The sequence below is a fragment of the Medicago truncatula genome, chromosome 5 (assembly GCF_003473485.1).
Source record: "Medicago truncatula cultivar Jemalong A17 chromosome 5, MtrunA17r5.0-ANR, whole genome shotgun sequence".
NCBI classification, from domain to species: Eukaryota; Viridiplantae; Streptophyta; class Magnoliopsida; order Fabales; family Fabaceae; genus Medicago; species Medicago truncatula.
In genome coordinates this window covers 30,895,803-30,903,201 of record NC_053046.1, presented here as the reverse complement: position 1 = coordinate 30,903,201, position 7,399 = coordinate 30,895,803, and the positions used below count along the sequence as shown (strand labels likewise).

The window sequence follows — 7,399 nt, the reverse complement described above, 5'->3', positions numbered from 1 at the left end:
TTTAAGTCCGCCTTGCTGTGATGTCCAAGGTTAAAAGAGTTGGCTATTTACAACGAACAATTCATTCCCGAAAGCATCACGTTGGAAAAACAGGTCAATCACAATCTAGTGCTTAGCAGAATACATGGGTGTGGTCGGACAATATGAATGTCAAAATAAACATCCAATGAAAATAGTCCATTTGCATCGTGATGGATTCACAAGTCTAATAATTCGCGATCAATAGCATTTTCCACGTTAAATAGGTTGATTCGTGGATCATAACAAAATTACATTTTGTGTCAAAACACCAAAAAAATTGGTAATTTAAAAACTGGTGTTTTAGAAGAAGAAAAAAAAATTGAAAACTACTATTGTTATAATTTATGCTCCAACCAGTAATTCCTATGTACAAGATAAAAAGTGTTCAATGCAATTTTAGTGTTCAAATTTTTTTATCAAACCGAAATTCTGCTCATCTTATTTTTAACATTATAAACCAGTAAAAAGAGTACTTATAAACTTTAGTTAGAATATTGTCTCGTTGAGGGCACCAGTTACCAGGTATAGAAGGACTCCGAATCACAGATGTCCTCTTTCAGGATCTCATGACATTGAATTGGTTCAGATGCTAGATTGCATAAATGCCTTATTCGTCAATCAAATAAGGCCTTTTGTATTCAAGGTCATTTTCTGAGGATGGCCTGCATTAGATTGGCAAGCCGTGCTAATCTCACATTATTGTATCTTGTATTGTCCATAAATGTCAAAATTATTGACCTTGTTGGCTGTGAACTTGTTTATTCCAAATTATTGGTTTCAATCAAACTGCAATTCAATTGTGTCATCCAATGGGATATGATGCACCCACTTTCTGTCATTCTTGCTTCTATCTTTAACAAGCTTTATTTTTTCATTCATGCTGTACATGAAGATATGCAGATTTAGTTCAAAGATTGTCTTGTGTTCAACATGTGACGATGTCGAGTCTGTGTATATGTTTATTCACAAAAGTTATGTCCAACATGTGACAGGGTCATGTCCGTGTCTATTACAGAACCTGCTGTGAACACAGGAAAGTGGTAAAGCCACTTTTGTTGAATTGTTATCACATGGCAGTAAAACATGTTGGCATGTAGTTTTTATGTTCACATGGAAAGTTACTATGCAAAGTTGAAAATTCACACGCTGCCATAAATGCAATTGGTTGGGGCATGGCTCTTTCACTATTTGTACCATTGTTCCACACATCATCCCAAATCAGTAACAACACAACAACAAGTAAAGCTTGTCTAGAGTAGTGAGAGGAAAAATATAGAGAGAAAAATTAGTTTCTCCTGTGAGGTTTCTCCTAGTTTGTATTAGTTAGTATTCTCCTATTTATAAGAGAGAGTGGTAATTGTACTCTCTTTGTAGTTAGAGAGAGGTCCTGTAATTTCTTCCACTTAGTGAAAGTTCTCTACTCTTGCCCCGTGGTTTTTTCCCCTTATTTGTTGAGGGGTTTCCACGTAAAATATTGTGTGTTCAGTTCCTCTTTTCTCGTCTCTTATTTTAGCTGCATGATAATATTTTGTTACTCTGATACCTAACACCTGCTTCCCCACAGATTCCCTACTATTTATTCATAAAATAGGTAACAGTATTTTCAGCTCTTAGCTCCACACCACCCAAGTGCTTCACTGCAAACATTCACCTTCATTTAAATTAAATACTATTATATCCTAATTCCCCTTTGTTTAAATACTAATATGTATCCTATTGTTCATATTAATTTTTCACCATGAACCACCTTTTGAGATGGTGGACCATAAAAGTCACTAACTCCAGTAATCAAATACTTACATGCAGCCGAAAGTTTCTTTTTATTAAAATGTTTAATCAAAGTACGTTCCCCCTGAGGCTAAGTTCATAAATTAGAGTTGTTCCATTTCACCATTTGGATATCAAATCTGCAGTAACAGTAACTGCAAACAAGCATCACAGTGTTTATAGCAAGAACTCAGTCAGTTGCATGGATTCTGTGTATATGAATCCCGCTGAACCGGTTGAAGCTCGAATCAAAAACCTTCTTTCTCTTATGACTTTGAAAGAGAAGATTGGTCAGATGACTCAAATTGAACGCTCTGTTACTACTCCTTCTGCCATAAAAGACTTCGCCATTGGTACTCTATCATATCTACATTTTTTCTTCTGATTCCTTTTACTATCATATCTTAGTAACTTGTCTCTAATTATTTTCTCCTTGTCTTTTTTAACTTAGGGAGTGTGTACTGTGCTCCACCAAAAAATGCAACTTCGGAGAAGGAAGTATCATCTGATTGGGCTGATTTGGTAGACGGGTTTCAGAAGTTGGCCCTTGAATCGCGGTTAGGCATACCAATCATATATGGGACCGATGCTGTTCATGGTAATAATAATGTCTACGGTACGACCATATTTCCTCACAATGTTGCCCTCGGAGCTACAAGGTTGGTGGTGTTCCTTTTGTTTTGTTTTATTTTCTTAATACCCTTAAGTTGAATCTTTCTGTCCAAGGTTTTAACTAATAGTCAAAGTCGCGTCATGTGTGTTAATATTGCAAAAATCGTGATCAGATACGACTGATACAACCACAATGGTGGTTGTGTTGCCGTTGCGAAGAAAGACATAAAAAATTATGATGATGCGGTCATGTTTTCGGTCGGAAACCGTCTTTTAAAACACTGCTCTAAATATCGTGTCAAATCCTTCCATGTTTGACAAGTAAATTTGGTTTGTACTTTATGTTAACAAATAATTTTGTTATCTTGAAAAAGCTTTGATTCTACATTTGTGGTGTGCATGTAGAGATGCAGATTTAGTTCAAAGAATTGGAGCTGCAATATCACTTGAACTTAGAGCAAGTAGAACTCACTATACTTGTGCTCCTTGTGTGGCTGTAAGGCATCATAACCAACTTCTGAATTTGCTACGTTGATTAACTACAGCTTTCTGTTAATAATTTTTTCTTATTATATTGTGCATAAGTACTAAAGCTTTCTTGAAAGAAAATTGTTGAGAGAACCACATTGAATATGATATGGCCTAAAAAATGTTTATAAGTGAGAAATATCCCTTACCTTACAAACCGATATTGTGAGGTTGAGTTAGGTCCAAACCAAAATTTAAGATAATATTAGAGTTCATTCGTAATGACACTTGGATTATGCTCCAGATTTTCCATCCTTGGCATCTCTAGGTTTATAGTGATACTCACTCAACTCATTCGCAAAAAGGGATGTACACTCTTTCTATGGGACTTCAACTTTAAAGCTTAAAATTTCCTGGATGATTATGTTATGTGTTTTGTTAGGATTCTTTGAGGCAACAAGAGAAAAAAGGGAATTATTCGTCCCTGGAGTTTGTACACAAGAGAGATTACTCTTTTCATGTTGCGTTTTTTTTTTTTTTTTTTTTTTTAATTTACACATCCTAAATTCCCTGCTTAGTAAATAGATAAACATCAGATATAGAACTTACAATTTGCATATGTGAATGGACAGGTCTGCAAAGATCCCAGATGGGGAAGATGCTATGAGAGTTACAGCGAAGACACTGAAATTGTCCGAAATATGACTTCTTATGTTTCAGGTTTGCAAGGCCAACCTCCAGAAAGACATCCAAGGGGTTACCCATTTGTGGCTGGGAGGTAGGCAGAAGCCATCAATATAACTTCTGTCGGTCATAAAATTTAATGTTGTTTGAAATTTTGAATCATTGAATAACTAATGCTGTTTTATAATGTGATAAACTGATGGTTTCAAACCTTCAAACTATTAAATTAGTTACATATTGATAATCCAAAACAAATATTGGTACACATTGTTCCCATAGGGATTCCTAACTAGTAACCGCTTTTTTCAAAAATCAATACTTAGTTAGTATCCATACATACATCTTTATCAAAGTGATTTAACTGCAACTATTTAGTACTTCAGGAACAAAGTTATTGCTTGTGCCAAACATTTTGTTGGAGATGGAGGCACAGAAAAAGGTGTAAATGAGGGGAATACAATATTATCATATGAAGACTTAGAGAAGATCCACATGGCTTCTTATGTGGATTGCATAGCACAAGGTGTTTCAACCATTATGGTCTCATATTCCAGCTGGAATGGAGTCAAACTCCATGGTCATCATTTTCTGATTAATGATATTTTGAAAGAAAAGCTAGGCTTCAAGGTAAATTTTCTTTGGAAATTGATCTTTGTTGTTTGTCAAAATTGTCAAATTTGTTTGTCAATGATATTCATTTGTTGTTTAAGAATAAAGGTTAAAATCTAATAATGCTCCACTGTAGGGTTTTGTGATTTCTGACTGGGAGGGAATTGATGAATTATGTCAACCATATGGTTCAGATTATCGTTATTGCATTTCCACTTCCATTAATGCTGGAATCGACATGGTAGAAAACTTCAAATCCAATAATGTTTTCTCATAGATTGCTTGATTTCATTTTAAATTTATATATTTATGAACATGTGTGCAGGTGATGGTTCCTATAAGATATGAAAAATTCATGGAAGAGTTGATGTCTTTAGTTCAATCAGGGAAGTACCAATATCCAGGATTGATGATGCTGTTGAGAGGATTTTAAGAGTGAAGTTTATTGCTGAACTTTTTGAATTTCCTTTAACTGACAGATCTTTGCTGGATATTGTTGGTTGCAAGGTAAGTGAAGTTTAGCTGGTTGCAATATATATGCTTAAATATTTTTAGAAGATTATAAATTTAGATTCAAATTTAAATATATTTAAGATTTAAGATAAGATATTATTATGACTTACTCACAGTAAATAGTTGTTTTGTTTTTCCATCAAATTGTGTTGTTTTTGGAATTTGAAAATACCTTGAAAAAATTATCAGCGAAGAGATTATCGGATTGAGTCACTACAAATTCGTTACAATTAAGACGTTTCACGACATTGTCCAAAGTTGCGTAAGATAGACTATCAACCACACCGTCTTCAAAATAAAACGGTTTAGTTCACTGTTACGATTTACTATGCACTATATAAAATCGTTCAATAATTACACCATCAAATAAAGCTATTATGGCCACTCAAATATAGCACGTATACTACTTGAAACCAAAAGGGGCGGAAGAATAGAGAATAAAAGAAAAACTCATTAACACAAGCCAAAGGGAGAAGAAGAAGAAAAGGATTCAAAGAGAGAATAGTTTACAACTGATATATGAGAAACTTAATGAACAAGGATAACTTGGATCATATCAAGTAACGAAACGACTTGGTAAAACTCATGACACATGTTAGAGTGCTTTAATTAATTTAACAATTTTGAGTAATAAAAAATATATATTATTTAGCTCAAGCTCCGGCACGTAAGATATATATTCCGTTCACAAAAGTAGCAGGAATCCTACCATATTAGAGTGCTTTAATTAATTTATTGAGTAATAAAAAATATATATTATTTAGCTCAAGCTCAGGCACGTAAGATATATATTCCGTTCACAAAAGCAATGGAAATCCTATTATGTATTTTCATGACTTTTCATTCAATTCATCACATATTAGATATTCCCCATGCTTATTTTATAGAGTCACACTCCTTCTATATAAACACTATCAATGTATGTGATCTATCCCATGTGGGGTATTTTTACAATTCACACAACACAAACAATTTTTTTTTTATGGGCACACAACACTAACACTAGTTATGCTTCTATCCAATATGTGGGACTTGGTGTTTAGTCTTCCAACTTTCAATTGCAACACTTGTGTTCTAACAATTTGTTTTGACAGATACATAGAGATCTAGCACGCGAAGCAGTTCGAAAGTCCTTGGTTTTGTTGAAAAACGGAAAGGAGCCTAGTAAACCTTTCATACCATTGAATAAGAACGCCAAGAGAATCCTTGTTGCTGGAACTCATGCTAATGATATCGGCTATCAATGTGGAGGATGGACATTTACTAAGTATGGATCTAGTGGCCAGATCACAATTGGTTAGCCTTTTCTTTGCATCTTTTTGTTTTTAATGTTTCTTCATTGTGTTATTAATGTGTTCTTACAACTTCAGGCACAACTATCTTGGATGCTGTTAAGGAAGCTGTGGGACATGACACCGAAGTTATATATGAGAAGTGTCCATCAACAGAATTCATAGAATGTAATGAATTTTCTTTTGCCATTGTTGCTATTGGTGAAGCACCCTATGCTGAGTGTGGAGGTGACAATAAAGAACTTGTGATCCCATTTAATGGAGCTGGAATTGTAGACATAGTTTCTGATAAAATCCCAACACTTGTGATTCTGATATCTGGAAGACCTTTGGTCTTGGAACAAAGTTTGTTGGAAAAAACAGAAGCTCTTGTTGCAGCATGGTTGCCTGGTAGTGAAGGAAAGGGAATCACAGATGTAATCTTTGGGGATCATGACTTCAAGGGTAAACTACCAATGACTTGGTTTAGAAGAATTGAACAGCTTGATGAACCTAGTGAGGGAGTGAATTCATGTGATGACCCCTTATTCCCTCTTGGTTATGGGCTAGCTTGTAATAAGTAGAACTCACATGATTTAAGTACTTTGGTTACCAATGAGTCAATGACTTGCATAAGAATTCAATGTGAAGTGAAGAGATTATGAACATATCATTACATTCACTAACAACAATATATGAATTCCATTACATTCACTAACAACCCCTTGTTCTGAATAATATATGCAGGGACTAAAGGTTTGAACCCCGAACACGCCACTTCTCCATTTCCAACTAGATTTTGAATTCCATAGAGTTTGTGTTGAGTTTGAAATTCCATTATAAACTTCACTTGTAATCAATTATTCTTAGACATCATAAGCACCCAAATATCAACAATATGAATTTTTTGGCATTAACGCTTTCTCCTCTTGAAAAGTTTTTTTCTTTACATTGAAACAAATGTCTATATCCGCAACTAACACGATGTAAATATTAAACAATTTTTTTAAAATAAAATAAACATTTAATATAAACACTAATTTTGGTGATTTAAAAGTGCTCATTAGATTTTAAAAATTTTATGATATAGACAAAACTAACTTTTTTTTTAAGAAACAAAAATGGTATATATATAATCACATAAACAGAGACACCTCTTTGACACAAGGCATACCAGAGAGGACTCTCAAAGAAACGAAGTATTTGTTAAAAAATTACAAACCAAGCAGTCAACCGATACCCAAACAAATGATCGGAAACATTACCCTGCAAAATAACGTTAGAAAGTAATATCCTACACTCCGCTAACAACTCCTCCTCCCATATCCACAACATCCTTCTCCATTGCCAAGCCTCACCCCCTCCCCCCATCCTAGAGAGAACATAGTAGCAACTAAAGACAACATGTTCTCCGCTAGATCAAACAACAGCCTAAAACGCTGACAGAGAAGCAC

General features: G+C 34.4%; 1 pseudogene; it reads left to right on the top strand.

Moving 5' to 3' along the window:
* Positions 1-1,730: 1,730 nt before the first annotated feature.
* LOC11406291 (beta-glucosidase BoGH3B-like) lies at positions 1,731-6,663 on the top strand (annotated as a pseudogene).
* The last annotated feature ends 736 nt before the right edge of the window (positions 6,664-7,399 follow it).